This window comes from Lissotriton vulgaris, chromosome 10, assembly GCF_964263255.1.
Source record: "Lissotriton vulgaris chromosome 10, aLisVul1.2, whole genome shotgun sequence".
In the NCBI taxonomy this organism is placed as follows: domain Eukaryota; kingdom Metazoa; phylum Chordata; class Amphibia; order Caudata; family Salamandridae; genus Lissotriton; species Lissotriton vulgaris.
The window spans coordinates 21,594,240-21,621,910 of NC_141698.1; positions in this window are offsets into that span (position 1 = coordinate 21,594,240).

Genomic DNA, 27,671 nt, shown 5'->3' on the forward strand with positions numbered 1-27,671 from the left:
GGACCTTCCTGCCCGTTGTTGCCAGCTCCTTTGCTATGCTGTTGGACCCGGCCTCGTGGCGTGGTCCTCTCTGATCCCCGCAACCCAAGAACTACTGGTGGACCTGACCCCAGCCCGCCCAGAACTGTACACAACCCCTCTACACCGGACCTGAGCCGATCTTCAGACCGCGTGCCTGCACCCGTGCACGTGACAATCAGACTCCATGTTTGGCCACACCGGCCAGCCGCCTTCTTCCCTTTCGGCAGCTCTTGGCCGACCCTGGCTGCAGACAGGCGTGCGCGTCGGGCGCGCCCAGACCCGCCCGGGGGGTGAAGGACCCACCAAGTACCCGAAACCAAGGCTTCAATCACACCTCTGGCCCCCTCCCGAGAAACTGGTTCCCCTCACACCTCTGAACTACCCCTGGGGGCTGGTTTCAATCACACCTTTGGCCTCCTAGCGAGCTGGCTCCAAACCTTGATGGGCGTCTGGGAATCCCTGGACGCACGGTCCAAAGCATCAAAGAACCAGCCACCCAGACAATCGGCCGCCCGGCCCTCGGACCACCGGCCCCCTGCCTATGAGGGTCCGGACATCAAGGGGCCCCTGAACTATAAGACAGCCTACCTCACATCCAGCCGGCAGTTGTATCCTGGACAAGAAAGCCCTGCTGATCTGATCGCGGCTGACCTTGAGGAGAACAGACTCTGACCCACCGAGCCCTGCTGACGCTGTCGCGGCTCGTCCTCGAAGCTACGGAACTGAACCACCGAGCCCTGCTGACGCTGTCGCGGCTCCCTCTCGAAGAGAAAGACTTGAACCATCGGAGCCCTGCTGACCTCGTCGCGGCCCACTCTTGAGAATAAGAAACTCTTGCTACCATCCTGAGCCCTGCTGACGCTGTTGCGGCTCCTCCTGAACTACGAGCACTGCGGTGCACTCCGGATCGAGCCCTGCTGACCTCGTCGCGGCTTGAGGAGCCCTCTGGTCCGGCTGGACCATCGACGCTACCATCACGACTACCTCGAACCGAAGCGAGTAGGACAGCAAGTACCATCGCCAGCCTCCGTACCCCCCAGTTCGAGGATTGAGAACTGTGCGCAGGGTACGCTACGTACTGGCCGGCCCTTGAGACTGTCCCGCTTCCCCGTTCCCTTGTGTTACAAGGCTTTCACGATCGCTGTATATTGCTACCTTTTTACCTTTGATAAAGTTCATACTTGACAAAGATCCACGGTGTGGTGTCCGTTCGTAAGTGTGGTGTGCCGACAGTGTGTATGATCAGTCCTTCCCGGTGGGGACCCTCCCTCCATAAGACTCGGCAGGAATTGTGGGAGGGGAGGGTCTCAGGTGGTTAGGAGAGCAATCTTGACCCCTGAGGTCGCCCCCTTCCAACATTGGTGGCAGCGACGGGATACGAACCTACGTCTGGAGATCGTACCACTGACACACTACCTGAACCCACACGCAGCAGCGAACTAGAAAGAAAGAGCAACGATGTTGTCCACAGAATCCAGTGAGAAGACGCCATTCGATAAAGACCTGTTGGGAGACTACACCCATAGAGAGCTCAAGCAGTTCTGCAAAGAACTGAGTATCGCTAGTACCGGACTAAATACCAAGGAGGATTTCCAAAAAGCGCTAACGGCTTGGGTGGAGTCCGGGTCATCCCTTCCCCCGCCCGGAGACAACGGGGAAGGGAGACCACAGACCGAACCCAGTACACCGACCAGTGAGAGAAACCAGCAACAAACCCGGAGCCCAGCAACCGGGAGGGATCGGTCGTCGGAAGAGATGGCCGACCGAGAACGTGACCGAAGCCATGAACTAGAACTGGCACGCCTCAAGATGGAGGGAGAACTCAAACTTGCCGAGAAGAAGTTGGCAGTCGAGCAGTTACGGCTCCAAGGGGAGCTGGAAGAGAAAAAGCTCCAGAGGGAACATGAGGGCCGGAAACTCCAGCTCGAGCACAAACGCGGCCTCAAAGAACTAGAGTTAAAAGCCAGAACAGATGCAACCAGACCACCGGGACTCGGGGAACCGGTGATCCCTCGGGAAACGAAGGTCCACATCCCCAAAGACGTCGTGAAGGAGTTTTACAAAGTAGACGACATCCAGCAGTGGTTCAAGGCCTACGAGGTCGCCATGTCCGCCCACCGAGTCCCCGAGAAATACTGGGGGGCCAGCCTGTGGAGCCGCTTCCTCAGCGAGGGAAGAGACACCCTGCTGGACCTGCCGACCGAGCACATGAACGCCTACACCCACATGAAAGACGCCCTCCTATTCCGCTACGCGCTCACGCCCGAGATGTATCGCCAGCGGTTTAGGGAGTGCAAGAAGATCCCTGGCACCACATGGGTGGACTATGTAAACTACTACACCCGGGCCTTAGAGGGGTGGATCAAGGGCAGCAATGTGACCACCTTCTAAGGCCTGGTTGACCTCAATGCTTACGAGCACCTGTCCACGAATTGCTTTGTGGAGCTGAGGCAGCATCTCCTGGACAGCAAGCTCGCCAATCCACGTAAACTGGCTGTCGAAGCCGATCGCTGGGTGGCCACCCGAATCCAGAAGGGGCTCGGGGGAGACTACCCACGGAACGACCAAGGATCTTCCCGCCAGAGGGGTGGGGGAGGTCGAGGTAAACAGCAAGGATCTCAGTCAGGGCCCCAGCGTAGCCCCCCCAGAAACCAGACACCCCGTTCTCCTCCCTCGACGAGAACGGCCCCGATCGTAGGTACACCGGGGCCCCGCCCCAGCACAGCGTGTTTTAAGTGTCAGCAGCCAGGGCACTATGCCAGTGATCCCCGGTGCCCATGTTCCAGAAATCCACTCCCACTGGCCCCTCCACCAGGCAGATATCCTCGGTAGCCCTAGAAGAGGAAGAGGTAGAGGAGCAGAGGAGCAGGGGGAGTGGAAGCCCGCAGCCATGGTCTTTGCCTCCCTGGGGAATAGCGAGATGGTTCCGGGAGACTACCTGCCCGACAACACGGAAAAGTATCGCCAGACAGTTAAGGTTAACGGGCGCAGCATAGGAGCCCTTAGAGATACAGGAGCCAGCATCACGTCAGTCAGATACACGCTAGTCCCCGAGTCCCTGATCATCCCTCACGCCTCCTGCAGAGTGATAGCAGCCGACAACTCCGTCCGCACATGCAAAATAGCCCAGGTTCCGTTTAAGTGGGAGGGAGTCTCGGGCGACCTACGGGTAGCGGTCCGCACGGACATGCCCGTGGACTGCCTCCTGGGGAATGACCTAGAGAGCTCGAAGTGGAAAGATGTAGAAAAGGAGGACCCATCTAGAGATGTTGGGTCTGCCCCACTGGGCCTGTGTGAGCACCCGAGCCATGACAGCCAGAATGACCAACCCCGGGGACGAAGAGCCCAAGGTCCCCAGTACCGCCCCTGATGCCCCGGAGGAAGGTGAGCGACCCGCGGTCCCCGACCGGCCCTCCAGCGAAGAAAGCGAGTCCGACGACGGTCCCCACGGACCCTCCGTCGACCCGAGCTCAACCCTGACCGATCTCCCTGAGCTGGCCCAGTGGCGCCAGGAGGGAGGACCATCCCGAGAAGAGTTCTGCCAGGAGCAGACCTCCTGCCCTTGAGGGGCCCCGGCAACAGGCCGCGGCCCAGGCCGCCGGAGACCAGTCCGGCTCCCACTACCTTTACTGGGAAAACGGCCTACTCTGCAGCAAACAGAAGACCGCCGAACTAGGGTCAGCACGAGTGCTGGTGGTACCCCTACGTTTCCGCGGCCTCCTCCTCAACCTGGCCCATGATGTGCCCCTGACGGGACACTTGGGCCAGGATAAAACCTACCAACGACTAGTGACCCAGTTCTACTGGCCCTGTATGCGTGCCGATGTGGAAACCCACTGTAAGTCCTGCCCCACGTGCCAGGCTAGCGGCAAAAGCGGAGGAAAGCGCAAGGCTCCCCTCCAACCCTTCCCAGTTGTCAGTACCCCCTTTGAGAGGATGGGAATCGACATTGTCGGACCCCTGGACCCCCGGACCTCCTTAGGTCACCGGTTCATTCTTGTCTTGGTAGATCACGCCACCCGATACCCCGAAGTCATTCTCCTCCGGACGGTGACGGCCCCTGTCGTGGGCCGGGCCATCATGGGGATCTTCTCCCGGGTGGGATTCCCGCGGGAAGTGGTGAGCGACCGAGGCACAAACTTTATTTCCTGGTACATGAAGTCCCTTTGGCAACAGTGTGGGGTGACGTACAAGTTCACCACCCCATACCACCCTCAAGGTAACGGCCTGGTTGAGCGGTTCAACCGCACCCTGAAAGGAATGATCATGGGTCTCGAGGAGCCCCTGCGACGCAAGTGGGACGTCTTCCTGCCCTGCCTCCTGTTCGCATACCGAGAAGTTCCCCAGAAGTCCTTGGGGTTCAGCCCCTTCGAGCTGCTATACGGGCACCCCTCAGCCTGGTCAAGGAATGCTGGGAGACAGCCCCCCCCCCGAGCACACCCCCCAATGTGTTCTCCTATGTCCTGGCCCTCCGGAACCAGACGCGACGGTTTCGCGAGCTGGCCGAGGCCAACCTGGAGGCCAGCCAAGAAGAGATGAAACGCTGGTACGACCAGAATGCCATACTGGTCGAGTTTCAGCCCGGCCAACAGGTTTGGGTCATGTCCCCGGTGGAACCTTGTGCCCTTCAGGACAAGTGAACGGGACCCTTTAAAGTTATAGAGCGCAACAGCCAGGTCACATACCTCGTCGATACGCAATCGGCCAGGAATGCCTTGAAGGTTAACCACGTGAACCGGCTCAAACCCCACTTTATGCGTACCGAGTTGGGATTACTCCTTGCCACTGACGACGGAGAGGAAGAGGAAACGGACCCTCTATCCGATCTCCTGTGTGTGAAGGACCAAGATGGCTCCGTAGAGGGAGTGAGTCTCTCCTCCTCCCTCACCCCCGTGCAGCGTGAAGACTGTCGCCGGTTGTTGGGACAGTTCTCGGACCTCTTCTCCCTCACCCCCGGCGTCACCAATTGGTGCATCCACGACGTGGACACCGGGGACAGCCCTCCGGTACGGCACAGAGCCCTACCGGGTCCCTGACCGAGTTCGAGTCTGCATCAAGGCCGAAGTTGACAAGATGTTGGCCCTAGGAGTGGTAGAAGCCTCCGACAGCCCATGGGCTAGCCCCGTGGTCCTGGTTCCGAAGGCCGCCGCCCCCGGCACTGTTCCTGAGCTGAGTTTCTGCGTAGACTACCGCGGACTCAACGCAGTCACCCGAACCGGAGCACACCCCATCCCCCGAGGCGACGAACTCATTGACCGCCTAGGGTCGGCTCAGTACCTCAGTACCTTCGATCTCACCAGTGGCTACTGGCAGATCGGCCTCACGGAGAGGGCCCAGAAGAGATCCGCTTTCTCCACTCCGGATGGCCACTTCCACTTCAGAGTAATGCGCTTCGGCATGAAAAACTCCCCCGCCACCTTCCAGAGACTGGTCAACCAGGTCCTGGCAGGGTTGGAAAGTTTCAGCGCGGCATACCTCGACGACATTGTCGTGTTCAGTGCCCACTGGCCCGAGCACCTGCAACACTTCTGGGAGGTATTGGAAGCCCTGCGCCACGCAGGCCTCACCATTAAAGCTAGCAAATGCCAGATAGGACAGAGCTCTGTGGTATACCTCGGGCACCAGGTCGGAAGCGGCCTCGTAGCCCCCCTCCAACCCAAGATAGACGCTATCAATGCCTGGGAAACCCCCATGACCCATACCGAGGTGCGGGCTTTCCTAGGACTCACAGGGTACTATCGTAGATTCATCAAGGGCTACGGGAATATTGTAGGCCCCCTCACAGAGTTGACAGCCAAGGCACACCCCAAAAAGGTTAGTTGGACCCCCGCCTGTCAGAAGGCGTTTGAGGAACTGAAAAATGCCATGTGCACCGCACCAGTACTGCAGGCCCCCGATTACTCCCGAGAGTTCGTGGTCCGGACAGACGCCTCCGAACATGGAATTGGAGCCGTGCTCTCCCAGGTGGACGACAAGAGGATTGATCACCCAGTAGCCTTTATCAGCCGGAGGCTACTACCCCGAGAGCAAAGATGGAGCACCATCGAGCGAGAGGCCTTCGCAGAGGTTTGGGCCTTGAAGAAGCTGAGGCCCTACCTGTTCGGTACCCACTTCCTGGTCCAGACCAACCACCGTCCTCTCCAGTGGCTCATGCAGATGAGAGGAGAGAACCCCAAACTGCTACGCTGGTCTATCTCCCACCAGGGGATGTATTTTAAAGTTGAACACAGGCCTGGTGCCGACCGCGCCAACGCCGACGGTCTGTCCCGCTTCTTCTGCCTCAGCGAAGAGAACCCCCAAGAGGATGGGTAGTTCTCCTCGTCTTTCAGCTGGAGGGGACGCATGTTGGACCCGGACTCGTGGCGTGGTCCTCTCTGATCCCCGCAACCAAAGAACTACTGGTGGACCTGACCCCAGCCCGCCCAGAACTGTACACAACCCCTCTACACCGGACCTGAGCCGAACTCCAGACCGCGTGCCTGCACCCGTGCATGTGACCATCAGACTCCATGTTTGGCCACACCGGCCGGCCGGCCGCCTTCTTCCCTTTCGGCAGCTCTTGGCCGACCCTAACTGCAGACAGGCGTGCGCGTCCGGCGCGCCCAGACCCGCCCGGGGGTGAAGGACCCACCAAGTACCCAAAACCAAGGCTTCAATCACACCTCCGGCCCCCTCCCAAGAAACTGGTTCCCCTCACACCTCTGAACTACCCCTGGGGGCTGGTTTCGATCACACCTTTGGCCTCCTAGCGAGCTGGCTCCAAACCTTGATGGGCGTCTGGGAATCCCTGGACGCACGGTCCAAAGCATCAAAGAACCAGCCGCCCAGACAATCGGCCGCCCGGCCCTCGGACCACCGGCCCCCTGCCTATGAGGGTCCGGACATCAAGGGGCCCCTGAACTATAAGACAGCCTACCTCACATCCAGCCGGCAGTTGTATCCTGGACAAGAAAGCCCTGCTGATCTGATCGCGGCTGACCTTGAGGAGAACAGACTCTGACCCACCGAGCCCTGCTGACGCTGTCGCGGCTCGTCCTCGAAGCTACGGAACTGAACCACCGAGCCCTGCTGACGCTGTCGCCTCCCTCTCAAAGAGAAAGACTTGAACCATCGGAGCCCTGCTGACCTCGTCGCGGCCCACTCTTGAGAACAAGAAACTCTTGCTACCATCCTGAGCCCTGCTGACGCTGTCGCGGCTCCTCCTGAACTACGAGCACTGCGGTGCACTCCGGATCGAGCCCTGCTGACCTCGTCGCGGCTTGAGGAGCCCTCTGGTCCTGCTGGACCATCGACGCTACCATCACGACTACCTCGAACCGAAGCGAGTAGGACAGCAAGTACCATCGCCAGCCTCCGTACCCCCCAGTTCGAGGATTGAGAACTGTGCGCAGGGTACGCTACGTACTGGCCGGCCCTTGAGACTGTCCCGCTTTCCCGTTCCCTTGTGTTACGAGGCTTTCACGATCCCTCGATCGCTGTATATTGCTACCTTTGATAAAGTTCATACTTGACAAAGATCCACGGTGTGGTGTCCGTTCGTAAGTGTGGTGTGCCGACAGTGTGTACGATCAGTCCTCCCCGGTGGGGACCCTCCTTCGATAAGACTCGGCAGGAATTGTGGGAGAGGAGGGTCTCGGGTGGTTAGGAGAGCAATCTTGACCCCTGAGGTCGATCCCTTCCGACATATGCCTTATCAATCAAATCTCTTCACTTGACCTGGTCCTCCTCCAGTGTATTCTCCTCATAGTCCAAGCCCAAACAATCCATCAATTCATCTGCCCTTACCCACTCGGTGCGTGGTGGTACCGCCACCAGATATTGCACATTATACACCACCTTTGGCGTACCCGCCCTCAAAATGCTTCCATTAGCCATTGTACATGCAGTCTTTGGACCACCCTTTTCATCCATTCGTGCATTGTTAGATGTAACCTCCTACCTCACCTCCTTCTTTCTGCTTTCAAAACCTCTTGGAAAGACCTTACCAACCCTTTAAGAGAAAAAGTAAGAAGGCTGGGAAACCACTTTATATGTGAGCTCTGTATGCCAGCCTAATACCCAACCATCAAATTAATGTAATGTAATGCGCTTCAGTTGCACTGTCCATTCTTGTCTGGCTGTGTGCGTCACCACAATTAAAGGGACCATCTTCCAGCATATTTTTAATAAAACACTTGACACAATGCATAGTGACACCATATATTTATTTATTTATTTATTGTGTTTATTTATTGAATGTTTTCAAAATAATTTCCACTTAAGTAGAAACTTTGTTCCTTCATTTCAAAAATAAATATTAAATACATTTTATAGTGAGCACCACAAACGCCGATATTACAGTGAAGAAGTTAATAAAATATTTTGAATGTATCTTAATTTTTTTTATGAGCACCTCAAACACTGGTATTACAGTAAAGATGTTTTTTTAAAAAGTTTCAATGTATCACAAAATATTTTATGTGAGCAGAACAAATGTCGATATTACAGTAAAGAAGTTGTAAAAATAGTTTCAGTTTAGCTCAAAATATTAAACGTGAGGACCACAAACACTGATAGAACAGTAAACCAGTTGTGAAAATAGTTTCAATGTATCAGAATAACTCATTTCACTTCACTGAGAACATGTTTCTTTACTACTGACAGATCTTACATCTTACAGATGGAAAATGTCCCTTACACAGTAAGCATTTCTTCTTGGCATGTAGTGCTGTAGATTCACATGGTTTCCATAGTCCTGCCATCTTGTGTTGTGTTGGGATGTTTGCAAGTTGTTTTTCTTTGAAGAATTCTATGTAGTCACGTGGTAAGGCTGTCTCCTCCTTCTGTTGATACTGTGCATGGGAATCGACTCTATTATTAGTATATTTGGAGGCAGATGGTGAGAATGAAGTTAAGAGTATAATATACTTGTACCTATGTGTGTGTGTGTATATATGTGTGTTAGTAAATGCAACAGGGAGACTTGCTTACTATACAGCGCAGGCCTTGTGCATGGCCGAGTTGGGAAAAGCCAAGGACAACAATATTGCGAGGGGCGCAGCAGGGAGCTGCCTGACTTAATGTCATACAAACAGCATCTCACCCATCCCACTTGTTCTCAATGGGGTTCCGTTATAGACTTTGTAATCATCCCTTAATGTACCTCAGCGTAATTGTAACACCCCATCAACTTCCTGCCCTCCTCCCATCTTCCTCACACTGCCTGCTATCACACCATAATGACCCTCCTGCCCCCTCAACAAACACATTTTTTTTCTGCCCAAGGTGCTGTTCCGGTCAATCCGATATAGGGCAGGCCCTGAGCGTACACTTGGTAATCAATGTGTCTGAAAAGTAGTCATTTATTCCGGACCTATATTTTCTATCTAGAAAGCAAGTTGCCTAATTAGTAAAGGGTGTAAAGTTATTCAATGCTAGCAACCTTCCTTTACGTACAATTTATAATCTCAACATGTTGAGGCCTTATAAATCAAGCGTGAAAGGTAATCTATTCAAGGGTACCTATTTAAGTAATGGGACATACTCATCCATGGCAAAATTAAGTGACCGTTAGAACAGGGGAGTCACTCCTTGACCCCAAGGGAGATTCTTCCGTCTTCTAGTCGAAATAGAATGTCGAACTTACAGGATATATGGTGCAGAGCTTCGTCCAGGTATAATCTGAAGTACTAAGGACTGGGGTCCCATACTTGTACTAAGATAGGGGGTGAGACATATTCTGGGGACCCACCTATGGGAGGGTCTTTAGAGAGGGGTGGTCGCACCCCTTTCCGTTTGTTAAGTTTCGTGCTAGAGCAGGGGCTGAGTGCCCGTGCAACCGGTTTCAAGTGGGGTATGGACAGGGACACCATACACTAACAATAGTTTGGTGAATTTTTTAGACAGTCTATGCAATCCATGCTTGTGGACTTTACTGAAACCTTTGGGATACACATTACAGCTTACATAATCCAGAAGCCCTTGGTACTTAGTGGCATCCATTTCTATTTTCTGTAGAAGGGTGGAATTCTACCTCAGCCACTAGGACTGGTGGGGGGGGGGGGGGGGGGGGTAGCATTATAAAGTGTTTGAAAGCAAACACTACATGTTTCCATGCAGCCAAACTAGACTTAGCATAAACCGCGAGGTTATTATGCACTAAAAAGTATATGGTCTGCCTGCATCACAGAACAGCATCAGAGAATAGATTCTGAAAACCGCAGAGGGGTCTTGTTCATGCATGGGCACCCTCTGACACAAAACCCAGCACTCAGCCTTCAGAATTGTTAAGGCCTGCCATAGGAGTGACTGATGAGTTTATATAAGTCAATGATAAAATCAAACCAGTGAAAGTTTGCATGTATTCAATTTTGTTTCACTTATGGATCTACAGACCTGAAAGATTATGCACTGAAACCCATGAAAAAAACGTATGGCTGTATGGAAGAAACCAGTGAAAGCACGCCTGGAAGCAATAGTGTCAAGCATAAAATTGTATGATTCTTCTTTTTGTTTACTTAAAACGCACCAATGGATAGTTGATGATGTTGGTTTCTATAACATCTAAACATGTACATCGAACGCCATTAGACATACTATACTGTGTTTTCATATATTTTTTTCTAGGTAATCGATGCGTACCTTTAAAAAATATGTATGTGTAGACCAAATGTACGTATATTTTCATCAATAACACATACAGACCTAGCCATAAAGAATAATTATTTATCAATGTGTGTAATGAAATCCTTTTACTTTAACCTTAGTGTTTAGCAATCTCTGCTACAGAGTCGTCCTGTATATTCCTGGACAAATATCGTTCTTCTGCTTTTCGGGTAAATATTCATATCTCTTATGTGACTTTTCTCTTGTTACTGGTTTTAAGGAATATTCAAAGTTAACGATTCATTAAATTAATGTCCGAGTGTAAACTAGAGCTAGAGTGACGTTTTGAAGACTATTAAAAATGTAACATATCTTCAAAGTGAATATTATTGATTTGGAATTTTTATTGATTTGTCCTGTCTGTAAAGTGTTCTCAGAAAGCACCCACCCAGCCCCAATACACTAAAGCCTGTCTAGGAGGAGGTTACACCTCCCTGTGACAGGAAACCGATTGACCATGCCTTCCCTGCTAGAGTGCTGTCCAGCAGCAGAAGGTCAGACCCGTATCTGTGGCTGCAGCTTCCATTTTTTGATGGTAGGACTCTTTTAAACTATTACGGGTTAGGTCAGTGTGTACATGTCTTCTCACACTAGAAGGGTGGAATTCTACCCCGATGCCATGACTGACAGGCGGGAGGCTTGGAGGGGGGTAGGTAGCATTCGAAAGTGTTTGACACCAAACATGAACATGTTTCCATGTAGGCATTCTAAAGTTAGCATAAAGTTTTCCGTAAAAACGTCTGAAGATTTTTGGTTTCAGGCACTGCAGAATTCTTTAACAGAATCAAAATGTAAAAATGCTGTACATTAGCGCATCTCAACTGCAATCGTAAAAAGTGACAGCCACACTTTTTTTGCCTTCTCCTTTTTGTTTTGTCAATACATGGGAGCTTGTTCTACACTGGTAAAGAAAAGAACACAAATGTTGTCATTGGTGCTGAAGCTGCCTTGCTGAAGTAGGGTGCAACTGTTGGAGTGTGACCATGTGATAGAGGTGCAACTGTATGTATAGATTCAGCTGTCTGTGGTCTAATTAGTTCAAGTGGAGTTACCTCTACCTCTTACTCTACCATTGTAGAATGACCTGTGGATGAGCGGTATTGGTTGTTCCCCTTGAAAGAGGTGGAAGAATTCAACCAAGGTTTCAACAGCTTATCCAAAAAGTTGCTCAATTTCAAAGGGCTAGTTAAGTATGGAGGTTACACAGTGTATGGCCCACCTCCACATGGCTTGTGCAAGGCCTGACAGCTTAAGGGAGTTTGTCCCACCCTTGTTTCAGTAGCAGTGTTTGTAGAACTGGGTGAATAAAGGGCTGCAGTTTTGAATCTAAAGTCCTCAAAAAATGTAGAACTTATTAAAATATCTGGTTCTGGATGCGGACTTATGTAAGAATCTGCAAACTGGGGCATTATCAGTGTCAGTATCTATTCTTGGAATGTTGAGCTGTTGTTTCACATGTGCCCTCCTGCCTACCCCGCTAACACCTGTGGTTGTTTTATGTTATTATTTATTTTACATATGCATGGACAACTCACTTATTTACTCTATTCTCAACTTCTTGTGGGAATACAATATAACAATGGAGTCAATCCCCAAGCAGACTAAATAAAAAAGGAGGAGTCACCTTAGCACGCAACTTGAATAAATGGTAGGAGAAGGGGGTGTCAACACCCTGAATAGACAGTTGAATGTTGTGTTGTCTCACTGTCACTATTAGGATGTCAGATGTATTCTGTGTACATGCTCATTTTTGTCTCTTTAAAAGGCAGTGCAATCATAGACCATCAAGTTTCCCCGACCGACAATCAGGCAGGAAGATAGCATGAGTGAACAGAGCCTGTCCACCACTGAGTGGCTGTGTGATTTGTAGTGTTGATGTTACGTTACCAGAATTTGTAGAGCGCACATACACCATAATGGTTTCTTGGTGCAAGGGTAACAGGAGTAGCGCGTGGTTGATACTGGCAGTATATTAATTGACTGCAGCAACAGATGACCGTCAGATCACATCAGACAAGCTGTCAGATGCTATAAGACCGCTATGAGAGCAACCCCTCAAGCACTTACAAACTTAAAAAGAAGAAGAATTAGCAAGGAAACCCTTACACCCCAAAGCAGCTGTACAAAATACCATGAGAACATTACTCGACAAAAGACTGTAATGAGAGAACTCTATTTAAGTAAAGAGTCTTCATTGCGTGCTCCTTTGAATAATAAACTTGTTAAGAAAAAAATAGGAGGTGAGGAACAGTCTGTTGAAGCAGTCCAATATGTGATTTACCGACATTTCAAGATGGAGGGAATCCATTTATTGAAAGATGTTCTGCAGGAAGAAGATTGGTTGGTGAAGCTAGATCTGAAGGATGCTTACTTCACAATTACGATTGCAGAGAGCCAGAAATGTTTAATAAAAATCTCTGCAACAGGATGCTGATTTACGTAAGAATCTGCAAATTCAAAACAGTTTTTTGCAAGAGCAGGGGCCGAGTGCACCTGTTTGAAGTGGGGTATGCACAGGGACAGCATACACTAACAATAGTTTGATGAATTTATTACACAGTCTACGCAATGCATGCTTCTGGACTTTACTGAAACCTCAGGATACACATTACGGATTACATAATCCAGAAGCTATTGGTACTTAGTGGCATCCAATTCTATTTTCTGTAGAAGGGAGGAATTATACCTCCGCCACTAGGACTGGTAGGAGGGTAGCATTCCAAAGTGTTTGACAGCATAGGCTACATGTTTCCATGCAGTCAAACTAAAGTTAGCATGACCAGCGAGGTTATAATGCACTTAAGAGTATATATGGTCTGGCTGCATCACAGAACAGCATGAGAGAATAGATTCTGAAAGCTGCTGAGGGGTCCTGCTCATGCATGGGCACCCTCTCACACAAAACCCAGCACTCAGCCTTCAGGATTGTTAAGGCCTGCCATAGGAGTGACTGAGAAGTTTATATAGGTCAGTGATAAAATCAAACCAGTGAAAGTATGCTTGTTTTACATTTTGTTTCACTTATGGATCTACAGACCTGAAAGATTATGCATCTAAATCCATGAAAAAGTTTTGGCTGTACGGAAGAAACTTGTGAAAGGGCGCTTGAAAGCAAAAGTGTGGAGCATAAAATGTGTAGGATTCTTCTTTTTGTTCACTCAAAACGCACCAATTGATAGTTGATGTCTGAATTTTTTGGTTGCAGACAACGCAGAACTCTTCAACAGAATCCAAACGTAAAATAGATGTACATTAGCACATCTTAACTGCTATCATAAAACTTACTTTGGGCAATTTGGTACAAGTCTCTAGAAGGGTGGAATTTTACCCCCGCCGCCAGCACTGATGGGGGGGTAGCATTCGAAAGTGTTTGACAACAAACATGGCCATGTAGCCATTGTAAAGTTCACATTAACCACCGTTATGGTCTGGCTGCATCACAGAACAGCCTTAGAGTAGGGATTCTGAAACACTTCATTAGCTTTCTCCTTTTTGTTTTGTCAATAGATGGAAGCTTGTTCTACAATGGTAAAGAAAACACAAAAGTTGTCATTGGTGCTGAAGCAGCATTGCTGCAGTAGTGGGAGCACCTTTTGGAGTATGACCATGTGATAGTGGTGCGTCTGTATTATAGATTCTGCTGTCTGACGTCTACCTTAGTGAGAGTGGAATTACCTCTACCTCTTACTCTACCATTGAAGAATAACGTGTGGATGAGCGGTATTGGTTGTTGCCCTTGAAAGAGGAGGACAAATTCAATTTAGGGTTCAAGACCTTAGCCGAATAGTTGCTCGATTTCAAAGAGCAGATTAAGTATTAAGGTTAGAGGAAGTATGGCCCACCTCTAAATGGCTTATGCAAGGCGTGACAGCTGAAGGGAGTGTGTACCAACATTCTTTCATTAGCAGTGTTTGTAGAACGGAGTGAATAAAGGGATGTAATTTTGAACGTAAAATCCTACCAAAATGTACAACTTCTTAAAATGTCTGGTTCTGGCTGTTGACTTATGTAAGAATCTGCAAACAGGGTCATTATCTGGGACATTATCAGTGTCAGCTTCTATTCTTGGAATGTTAAGCTGTTGATTCACATGTGCCCTCCTGCCTACCCTACCAACACCTGTGGTTGTTTTATGTTATTATTTGTTTTATATACGCATGGACAACTCTATATTACACTTAATTACTCCTTTATCAACCTCTTGTGTGAATAGAATCTAACAATGGAGCTCAATGCCCAAGCAGACTAAATAAAAAGGAGGAGTCACCTTACTTGCGTCTTGAAAGACTCCTTCAAAGAAATACAACTTATGATAATCCGGACACAACACTAGATGGCAGGAGTATGGAGAGCATGTAAATCTACAGCTGGCATGCGAACACATCTTTACCAAGGAAAGTAACTTTCTTAATAAATACATTTGTAACCTGAATAAGGTAACCAGGATGTTGCAATTGTTTCAATACATTCAATGTGGATCCATCAGCAGCATTCTTCACATGGTACCTGCTGGGAAGAAAGTGAAAATTGATTTGTTATTCTATTCGGATTGTATACAGGTCAATAGATTTTTGTTGTGCTAACTTACATTTATTTACATAGTAAACATAGTGCACTGTTGCCAGTCAGTGGCAAAATGGTAATGAGTCCATTACTAGGAAGGGTGCATAGCCAGCGAACCAACATGGCGGACGCAACTCGGAAAACATTCTTGCAAATCCCTCAGTTATACGGTGATCCACCCTGCATCAGACCCATCTGCAAAAGTGTGAATTTGAGATTTACTGCCACCATAAACACCTCAAGTACTTATATCAGTTACTTTTTAACTTTGGCGACTAAAGTCATATTGAGGGTATTTACCATAAAGTTTTCCGTAAAAATTTCTGAAGCTTTTTGGTTGCAGACACCGCAGAACGTTTGAACAGACTCTAAATGTAAAATAGATGTACGTTAGCGCATCTTAACAGCAATGGTAAAAATTGTAAACTTAATTTGCAATATTTGGTACATGTTTCCAGGTGTTTTCCGATCCAGTACTTAGGACAGTCACAACTGTTCAAAACTATTTCTAATGGCAAGACAACAAACAGAATTTTAAAAAACACAAACATAACGAAATATCTTACTATACTATGCTCAAAATTTAAGCTGTGCCTTTTTATAAAAAAAATTCAAAGACAAAACAAACTACCAAATAATCCACACTTTATGACAACACTAGGGTATGACACATTTTCTACCATGAAATGCTAAACTCAAACCAGATGACTCAATTAGGTCCATTGCAATTTTGAATCTATACTGCCCCAGAAATCTTTCATTTATTAAAATCTCTGCAACTGGCTGCTGACTTATGTAACATTCTGCAAACTGAAAACAGAGTTAAAAATGTATATGTTGTACAATGACAAAGCTAAATTTTAATGTACATAAAAACAATTCTTCTCAATAGGATTGGGGTTTGATAGCCGTCAGAGGTCTCGGACCAACCGTGTTAGGACCATACTAGTGGTCATACAAAATCACATGTGAATACCAATATGCTTCCGACAGGCACTATGGCCGCGTTCGGTAGGCGTTCACAAGTGTGTTATCCCTAAAAGCACTCTTGCAACTATTCTAAAGAAGTAAGCTATTAACATAAAGTAATGTATCTTCAACAAATTAAGGTTTAAAAAACCATAACGGAAGTATCATTACCAGCATGCAAAAAAACACAATTGTAGCTGTCCTGTTGCTTTTGGTTAGATTCTACCACTAACTGCCATAGCTCATAGTCGGGATGCTTCAACGCCTGTAGGAAAGCACTTTAGACACATACGAATTGTTATGTTAAATATTTCACTTTCAATCTCATAAAGAAAAGTCAAATTGACAATTTTATATGTATGCAATATGAAAAATACTAACTAGATAATGGAAAGTTTTTTAGGGAAAGGGTACCTCCAATTTCGTAAAAAGTCTTGGTAGGTCTGAAGTTTGCTAATCAGTGAATCATAAACTATTATTGTCTTTGATAAAGGTTTCAATATCTGAAAAAATCATATAAAAGAAATAAGATTTTTAGTATTGAGAGTTAAATTTTTATGTTAGAGATGTCTGCTCTAGATACATTACAAAACAAAAACATTTAAAAACATGACCATTAAAATTATTTGTAAAAAATATTTAGGCACTTCAAACTATTAAAACCAGTCATATTTTTCAACAATCACTTTCAAAACGGACTGATAAATGTTGAAAAACTTGCACTTACCAAAAGTATCTCAGTCCCCAATGAACACCAGTATGACAGTAATAAATATATATTTTTTTAATTGCAACACTTAAAACTATTATAACCAGTTATAACCAGCTATATTTTTCACAAATAAGTTAAAAAACTAGAAATGAGAAAAAAATGATGAAAAAACTTGCACTTACCAAGAGTATCCAATGAACACCAGTATTTGTCGGACAAAGAACAGTTTCCATTTTCTCATAAGGTACCTGTAGAGGAAAAGATGTGATCATGAATAACTATACATTTCATCCAACATCCATAGGTCTATACTAACAATTCGAAAATGTGAATGTCAATTCAATCAAAGTTCCAAATTAAAAAAAATTCACTTGAAAAACAGGTTACATTTGTAATACTCTTCAAAATGTTACTCTAAGTCTATTTTACACTCAAACATGAATTCAATGATTCAGTAACTTTGAATATTCCTTTGAAACCAGTAACAGTGAAAAGTTACATAAGAGATATGAATATTTACCCGAAAAGCAGAAGAACGATATTTGCCTAGGAATATACAGGCCGACACTGTTGCTAAGATTGCTAAACACTAAGGTTAATATAAACGGATTTCAGTACACACATTGATAAAGAATAATTATTTTTGGCTAAGTCTGTGTGTTATTGTTGAAAATATACGTACATTTGGTTTTGACATACATATTTTTGAAAGGTAGGCATCGATTACCTATAAAAAAAATATGAAAACAAATGAGCTTCAACAGAGAACCACCATGTACATCCTACGCCATTAGCCATACTAAACACATTTTAGATGTTACAGAAACTAACCTCATCAACTATCCATTGGTCCGTTTTGAGTGAACAAAACGAAGTATCATACAACTTGAAGCTCGAAACTATTGCTTCCAAGCGTCCTTTCAGTGGTTTCTTGCATACACCCAAAACTTTTTTCATGGATTTAGATGGAAGAGATGCTGGAGATGGAGGACATGCTGTAGATGGGAGAGGTGCTGGAGATGGGAGAGGTGCTGGAGATGGGAGAGGTGCTGGAGATGGAAGAGGTGCTGGAGATGGAAGAGGTGCTGGAGATGGAAGAGGTGCTGGAGATGGAACAGGAGCAGGAGGTGGAACATGTGCAGGAAATTTATCACTGGTTATGCTTCCTGCAAAATAATGTTGGAAAGTTTATAAAATGTACAATTTCTTTTTTTTAAAAACGAGTACTCAAACATCATACTACAAACCTTACTCTAACAAAAATAGCTATTCAGAAATCCCTTTAGTAAAATAATGTACTTTACAAAACATATGTGCAGAAACTCAAAAGTCACGTTCTCTTGCTCAACCTACTACCTTCTCACCTATTAGGGAGACATTTACACCGGCCGATGGAACATCATTACACCACACATCCAAATTATGTCCCATTACTTTAATGAATTACCTTTGACACTCGAATTATAAGGCCTCAACATGTCGAGATTATAAGTTCTACGTAAAGGCATGTTGCTAGCATTGAGTAACTTTACACGCTTCCCTTGCATTTCACCGATACGGTATGGTCCAGTAAAGTTATGCTCCAAAGTACCTCCTTTTCTCGTTGTTCGCCTGCAATTTTTCAGAAGCACTTCACTGAAGGTGCACAGCTTATATTTCTTGGAAACTCTATTTTATTTAGAGAGTTTTGTATAGAGCTACTGGACCGAGGGTATCAGAGCGCTTTGCAAGGTTGGTATACATACAAGAGATATTTCACAGTGTGCAATAATTATGAAGGATAAAAACATTACAATCAGATGGATAGGAGGTAGCTATATAAGACAATATAAGCAGCTTGCAAGTAATCATGGGGGATAAAAAACATAGCTATTAAATGAGGGAGTGGGGAGGAAAGGCATTCTCTTCCTGGGCAACCTCAATATTCTGCTTTGTCTGCTTCTGCATCTCTGCTTTTCTACTTTTCTTTTCTGCGATAATGCCTGCATATTCGCTTTCTATTGGTAGTACAAACTCAAGCTAATAAAGGAAACCTAAAACTCAATCACTGATAAATACATTTTATGCCAAAAACATGACAATTAGCACAGCAAAAAATACATTTAATGTTTTTAAAAAGTTAAAAAGTATCCAACAAGACAATGTATGTATAAATACATTTTCATGAATTTGCAGATTAAAATATACATTTGAGTACTCTCAATTTCATACCAGATCATCCGCCACCTCACTAGGAAATCTTGCTTCTCGCCCATACATAAGTTGGAAGGGGGAAACTTTTGTTGCGGTATGTGGCTTAGATCGTAAAGCGGACAATGCATGGTCCAAATATAGATCCCAGTCGTTCTGATGCTCATTCACGTACTTAGACAACGTGCTGTAAAATTACAAAAGATTAACATGTGGCATGACTGTTACTGGCAGTTCATTAATCAAGTTTTTTTGCCAATACAATTGGACTACAGCAAAAGATGACCGTCAGCCCACATCAGACAAGCTGTCAGATGCAATAACACTGCCATGAGAGCATTCTCTCAAGTACTTACAAACATATAAATCAGAAAAAATAGGATTACCTTTTAATGCTAGCATTCGTACGCTCATCTAAACCATTTGTCTGTGGGTGATAGGCTGCACTTACAGAACGTTCTATTTGCAAAAGCTTAGATAACTCTGAATTAACCTGAAAAAAAAATATATATATAATATTATGAAATGTTGGTGAAATATACTGTTCAAATGTGACTGATTGAAAAAGATACTATATATGTACAATTATATTTGGCAAGCAAAATAGAAAATACCATTGCATTATAAAAATGTTAGGCAGAGATTGGCCACTCACTTCATTCACAAACTCCCGGCCTTGATCTGTTAGAACCCTTTGGGGACTTCCATGTCGTAGGTGCATTTGCAACAGTCTTGAAGCAACCTCAGCTGCAGTCTTGGACTTTAGAGGAAATGCCTCCACCCATTTAGAAAAATAATCTGTTGCAGTCAGAATATATTTGTATCCTGTAGGAGTTATAGGTAAAGGTCCCATCAAATCCACTCCTACAAGTTCCCAAACTTCTTCCACCTGTTAATATACACAAAAAAATATTTTTTTAAATAATTTTACAATAACAATGGATCATTTTATGCAAGTGTCACATGTTTAAATAATTTTTTAGAATCATACCTAATGATCAGTCAGTTAATAAAGCAAAAAGTAACAAATTTAGAACATACTTTGATTGGTTTTAATTCAGAGCAAATCTGGAGGGCAGGTTGTTCCTTTAGGCAAACATCACACTCTTTGATCTAAAAATAAAGATCAAGAAAAATGTAAAGATGTGTCTCCATAAAAACAAATTCATATCAACGTGTTCACGTTGTATCTCAAGTGCAGACGGAGTACATGTAAAAAGCATAGCCTCTGAAGTAACATATCTTTTATAACAGGCTTTATGTTTATCCACACAATGGTACAATGAATACATTACAACCAACTATTTAAAAAACTCTCTAAATCTAAAATCTTTATAAACATATAAATTAATCAACATTAATAGGATCATAGGATGGGAAAACAGACTCATGATCAAAAGAATATTATGTCATTTACTGAAGGTGCACAGCTTATATTTCTTGGAAACTCTCTTTTTATATTTTTCTTTCTGCTCTTCCTGGGCAGCCTCAATATTCTGCTTTGTCTGCTTCTGCATCTCTGCTTTTCTACTTTTCTTTTCTGCGATAATGCCTGCATATTCGCTTTCTATTAGTAGTACAAACTCAAGCTAATAAAGGAAACAAAACTCAATCACTGATAAATAAATTTTATGCCAAAAACATGACAATTAGCACAGCAAAAAATACATTTAATGTTCTATAAAGTTAAAAAGTATCCAAGAAGACAATGTATGTATAAATACATTTTCATAAATTTGCAGATTAAAATATACATTTGAGTACTTTCAATTTCATACCAGATCATCCGCCACCTCACTAGGAAATCTTGCTTCTCGCCCATACATAAGTTGGAAGGGGGAAACTTTTGTTGTGGTATGTGGCTTGGATCGTAAAGCGGACAATGCATGGTCCAAATATAGATCCCAGTCGTTCTGATGCTCATTCACGTACTTAGACAACGTGCTGTAAAATTACAAAAGATTAAGTGGCATGACTGTTACTGGCAGTTCATTAATCATGTTTTTTTGCCCTTACAATTGGACTACAGCAAAAGATGACCGTCAGCCCACATCAGACAAGCTGTCAGATGCTATAACACCGCCATGAGAGCAATCTCTCAAGTACTTACAAACTTATAAATCAGAAAAAGTAGGATTACCTTTTAATGCTAGCATTCGTACGCTCATCTAAACCATTTGTCTGTGGGTGATAGGCTGCACTTACAGAACGTTCTATTTGCAAAAGCTTAGATAACTCTGAATTAACCTGAAAAAAAATAGATATATAATATTATGAAATGTTGGTGAAATATACCGTTCAAATGTGACTGATTGAAAAAGATACTATATATGTACAATGATATTTGGCAAGCAAAATAGAAAATACCATTGCATTATAAAAATGTTAGGCAGAGATTGGCCACTCACTTCATTCACAAACTCCCGGCCTTGATCTGATAGAACCCTTTGGGGACTTCCATGTCGTAGGTACATTTGCAACAGTCTTGAAGCAACCTCAGCTGCAGTCTTGGATTTTAGAGGAAATGCCTCAACCCATTTAGAAAAATAATCTGTTGCAGTCAGAATATATTTGTATCCTGTAGGAGTTGTAGGTAAAGGTCCCATCAAATCCACTCCTACAAGTTCCCAAACTTCTTCCACCTGTTAATATACACAATAAAAATATTTTTTTAAAGAATTTTACAATAACAATAGATCATTTTATGCAAGTGTCACATGTTTAAATATTTTTTTAGAATCATACCTAATGATCAGTCAGTTAATAAAGCAAAAAGTAACAAATTTAGAACATACTTTGATTGGTTTTAATTCCGAGCAAATCTGGAGGGCAGGTTGTTCCTTTAGGCAAACATCACACTCTTTGATCTAAAAATAAAGAAATAAAGATCAAGAAAAATGTAAAGATGTGTCTCCAAAAAAACAAATTTATATCAACGTGTTCAGGTTGTATCTCAAGTGCAGACGGAGTACATGTAAAAAGCATAGCCTCTGAAGTAACATATCTTTTATAACAGGCTCTATGTTTATCCACACAATGGTACAATGAATACATTACAACCAACTATTAAAAAAACTCTCTAAATCTAAAATCTTTATAAACGTATAAATTAATCAACATTAATAAGATCATAGGATGGGAAAACAGACCCATGATCAAAAGAATATTATGTCATTTACAATGTGAGACATGTAAATGAAAAATATATGGGTGCAAAAAAACAATGACCTATAAGACTAGCACTATAGAGAACGATATTTTAATTAAAAAATTAATTAGAGAAGACAGAAAAATGCAAACTTACCCATTGTTCAATTTCAACTGACATATTTGGCCAATAAAATCGGGAAGAAATGCTTTTTTTCGTTTTATTGATACCAGAATGACCACCAATAAGAGACGAATGAAATTCAGAAAAAATCTTTTGAGCAGCTTCAGCACCAATGACAACTTTAGTGTTGTTCTTTTTACCAGTGTAGAACAAGCTCCCATCTATTGACAAAAAAAAGAGAACAAAGAGAAAACAAAAAAGTGTTTTAGTAACTATGATTGTCCAAATGTAAATATGCATGTGAAAAATAATTACATAAACTGAGAACATCCCTTTTCTCAAACAGCCTTAACACATTGCATTTAAAAAAAAGAATAGTTATAAAATTATAGTACCGTCAATGGTGAATTTTTTAGAGAGTCTACGCAATCCATGCTTCTGGACTTTACTGAAACCTTCAGGATACACATTACGGCTTACATAATCCAGAAGCTCTTTGTACTTAGTGGCATCCATTTCTAGTTAAAATAATGATAAAGGGAAACAAGCATTTACAATGCAATGGTTTCGCCTTTGGAAAAGTTAGAGCTATTGGCATTGCTCATGACATTTTTTTTAATTTTTTTTTTACTTATAAATAAATGGAATTGCTATTTACATTGCCAACAGCTCTCACAGCCCACACAGCTCTCACAGCCCACACAGCTCTCACAGCTCTCACAGCCCACACAGCTCTCACAGCCCACACAGCCCACACAGCTCTCACAGCCCTCACAGCCCTCACAGCCCACACAGCCCACACAGCTCTCACAGCTCTCACAGCCCTGACGGTACCTGTCAATCAATGTCCAATAGTTTAACAGGAGCACTCAAAGCAAAACTCTTCTTAAAGCACCAGGAGAAATCTGGTTTCAAGTGGCCCTCTGCCGGTGGTGTGTGCAGGTTAAATGGATAGGTCAATAGTATATATCAGCATGAATACTAATCAACAAAAATCCTACCTTCCCAGGCGACCTAGCCCAAGTTTAAAAAAAAACCTCAAACCCAGTAGCTAGTAACAAGAACTTATTCCTACTACTATCAAGTCAAGTCTTCACATCTTCAAAAATGTCTGGTGTCTGATCAATGCACACTCGCCCGAGTTGTCGTTGCTAGATACCTAAAAATGAGCTAGATTACCCCTACGGTGAAAAAGTCCACCCTTGTTCCCAACTTGTTGGTTAATTTCAGACGTGTTTCCAACCAACCCAAGCTATGTAGTCATTAAATACAGACTCTCAAAACAGCAAATTATGTATATTCATTAATGTTACGTACTAACGTGTAAACTATAATGCGTGTGTTTAATGTGTATGTTTACGTGTACATATTTATTTATTCTAGGACGTGTGTATTTTATCTGACCTTAGACACACACACGCACCTATACTTTTATACACACACGTGAGTGTATATTATTTACTTAAGTGCATGAATGGTTTGCTTAGCGCCGATAAGCATCCCCCTGCGCACTTCTATCCGCTTACCTCCCCAGATCATACTCGAATTGTTTCGCATTCTTACATATATTTCCTAGACAGTGAAGGAAAACACATACATAAAATATATAAAAGGGAAAATATACGAAGCCAAGTCAGTGTATACATTTGAAGATACACATTTGATATGTATTATTACTACATAAGCACAAAACATACCGTTACCGGAAGTTCGCACTCTCACGCTCAGAAATGGCTTTTGATCCTGCTTTCTGTGCTCAAAGCGTCGCTAGGAAGAGTTTGAAAAAAAATAGCCACAAATATGTTTGTTTTTTTTTAATAGAAAAATATTGTACGTCTTTTTAATTGTTTTAATGAATGATATTGGTATCCAATGGCTGCTAATGGTTCGTTTAAAGTCTCTGCCCAAAGCTGCCAGGGCCGCACATTAAAGTGACACTGATTTCGGCAAATCTACCTGATTCTGAGCCGTGTAGTTGGAGCACGTGCAGGCCGGGGAACCTGCTGAGCACAGTGCACCTGCCGAGTGCCTCTGAGCCTGCATCACCGGCTCGCAGCGCTCGCTTGTGAAGGCATGTTCAGGGCTCGTGTCCCCACATGCCTCGTGCTGACACCGAATACTAGGTTCAGGAATCCACCCTCACACCTCGGGCTACTTCCATGCCTGCAGGGAAGAAAGAGGGCTGCTGCCTCCCATTTAGGAGCAAACTGTATTTATTCGCCAGAGTTTTGGTGTCGTTTGTCATCTACTCTCGAGCACATAACAGAGTGGATCCGCCGAAATAAAAGTGAATACAGCCATTTTGTATGTGTTGCAGTTAGGAGCATTTCATGAAATGTAACTTAGTGCATGCTTTGAGTACCTTAGTGGATCAGAGCACCTGCTGCAGATATTTGGGGTTCAGACTCAGAAGTTCAAACACCGACATATTCTTCCTTCCTTCGGTTACAATAAATTGAGCGACACTGAATTGGTTTTTAGCGCTTAGAGACCTTTCCGATTGTAGTATGCGCTGTACAAATGTGTATAGCTTTGCAATTTGGAGCTGGGCCTGATGGACTTTTAGCAGACATTGTCAAGTATTATGTTTTTTTGTGTATTGCGGTCACCGCCTGCACACACATCTCATATGTAACATGCACACACTGTGCAATGAACTGCATACATATTTCATACGTGTGCCTGCCTGTCAGTGATTATATCCATTGCGCAGTTTTACTACCGGGTGCATTTTTCATATGCAGAGTGTGTGCATGTACTCGCTTACAAGATAGTTGCACTTGATCTGTGTATGTCTGTGTGCCTGTGGTGGACCGTACCCTCTTTTCGGGGGTGCAGGTGGAGGTACACACATGCATCTCATACGCAGTGCACGGCAGTGACTTGACTAGGTCTCCTCTCAATGCACCTGATTGTACCCACTTGTCATGTATAGGTCTTGGCGTGTCACTATGTCGTCGGTGTTACATAGTTAAAACCCCATGTAGAGCGCTTAGTGAGCACGCTCTCAGTGCAATAGATTGTACACACATCACACATGCGCCACCTCGGGATGCTGCGGTAGTGCAAACTTCCAGTTACCATATATGGAGTGCGGCTCCGTCGCTGTTCCTCACGTGTGACAGGCTCTGATGTGGGCTGTGGTTTAGAGGAGACAGGCATTCAAATGTGCTCCCCTGAGCACTCTGCCCCGATTACCACTAGAGCAAACTCCCAGGCTTTTTCCAGAACTCCAGAAGACTACAAAATGCCACGCGGGTCTTTATGAAGCACTTAAAAGGGCGGCCCATTAAATCACTCCATGCAAGGGCCCACCACAATAGTCCTACAGAGCAGGTTTGGATATTTCCTGAACCAGCAAGTCTCTCGTGTCACCGTTTTTCCACCTTTCTCCCATGCAATATGACCGGGAGTCACCATACCTGCGGCAGCCGATGAAGTACCTTCTTTACTCGGACCTCGGACGCACACAAATTTGTTGACATGAACGCACAAGTGAGATTGCGTCAGAGACTTGTAAAGTGACCCAGCCCCCCCCCCCACCCCCTCCCCCACCCCAAATTCTGCGTGACTGTTGGTGTGCAAGGACTGTTTAATTTCTCGTGAAAGAAACCCCAACCCCTAATTCCAAAAGCAAACACATGGTCGGGTAGAAGAGCGGAGGGCAAGACTGCCAGGTGCAAAGTGACGCACGAACCTCGAAGAAGGACCAGAACCAGACATGGAGTCTGGCCGGAGCTAAATAAAGACGCACACTTTTAAGAATAATAAATGACTTAAAAAGTAGATTGGAGAACAATGCAGTAAAAAACACGACGAGCCACGACAAAAGAAAGAACAGAAAGGGGGTGTAAAACACACAGGGTCAGTGTACGGGTGTTTATTGACAATTAACCGCCCCAGTGCCAGGGATGCAGCGTGCTTCCAACGCGGCAGGGACGGCCTCTGCCCTTTGAGGCCGCACCGGCCGTCTGCCTGGGACAATGGCTCTCCCGCAGCAGACAGAACCCTCCCCTGTTAAAGGTCCTTAATTGGCAGTAAACAGCCGCACGTCCTGCAATAAGATGCCTGTGGCTGCCCCGCTTCCTCCCGGCTGCAGGTACCAGAAGCCTCGGATGCGTGCCACCTTCAACGAGCAAAGTTGTGCAGTAAACAGCCGCACGTCCTGCAATAAGATGCCTGTGGCTGCCCCGCTTCCTCCCGGCTGCAGGTACCAGAAGCCTCGGATGCGTGCCACCTTCAACGAGCAAAGTTGTGCAGTAAACAGCCGCACGTCCTGCAATAAGATGCCTGTGCTGCCCCGCTTCCTCCCGGCTGCAGGTACCAGAAGCCTCGGATGCGTGCGACCTTCAACGAGCAAAGTGTGCGACCTTCAACGAGCAAAGTTATAAACAGGCCGACGCATGAGAAGCATTTCACTACTGTCTTGAGGGCAGCATCTTTCCAAGGTACATTCAGCTTTCAGAAGACTGGCAAGGGGTGACCAAGCTCTTGCAAAGATTCTTCTCTTAGAGGCCCATGCACACATCTGTCCTTCAATCACACGTAAAGCTTGCGGCCCGGCCGGACCAGACACGGGGGCGTTCCCGGCGTCCTGTGACGTCGGCAAAAGCCAAAGAATGTCGGGAACGCCCCCGTGTCTGGTCCGGCATTGACGGACAGGCCCCTCGTCCAATGGCAAGGCTCCGTTTACGGAGCCAGCCAATCACGGACGAGGGCCGAACAAAAGCCACACTACGGTTCTCAACAGGATTTCGCCTGCGCGGAAAAGCTGCGCAGAGCGCAGCTTCCGCTAGGCGAAACCTAAAAAGGATGTAAAGTAAACACCTGTAGATATGCAAGCACCCAATTTTACATAATCATTGTATTACAAAGCCAACAATCACTAAATATGTGAGTGAATACACGAATACTATAACAACTGTCCCCCCGTCTTCACCCCTCACTCCGCCAACGAACTTTAAGCAATGGATGGCCACGTGGCGCAGCACTTCACAATAAGCCACAGGGAACAGGAGCAGCGCTAGATACCACCAGCCCAACAAAAGAAAAAATGCATCACAGACATGCATGATTTCTGTGAAAACAGGCTGCTTCAGCAGCGAAGCCTACACATGGCACGGCCACGTGGCGCAGCGTTTCACAATCGGCCAGGGGTATATTGAGTGATTTGCCCCAAACACGGCTAGTGCTGTGCTCTGGTTGTGCACGTGCTGTCATGGGTGTATGTTAGAGAAACTGCAGAAGTCGGATGCTAGGTCTCAAGGGTAGTTGAGGAAAAGAAAAGAAGAACAATCAGTT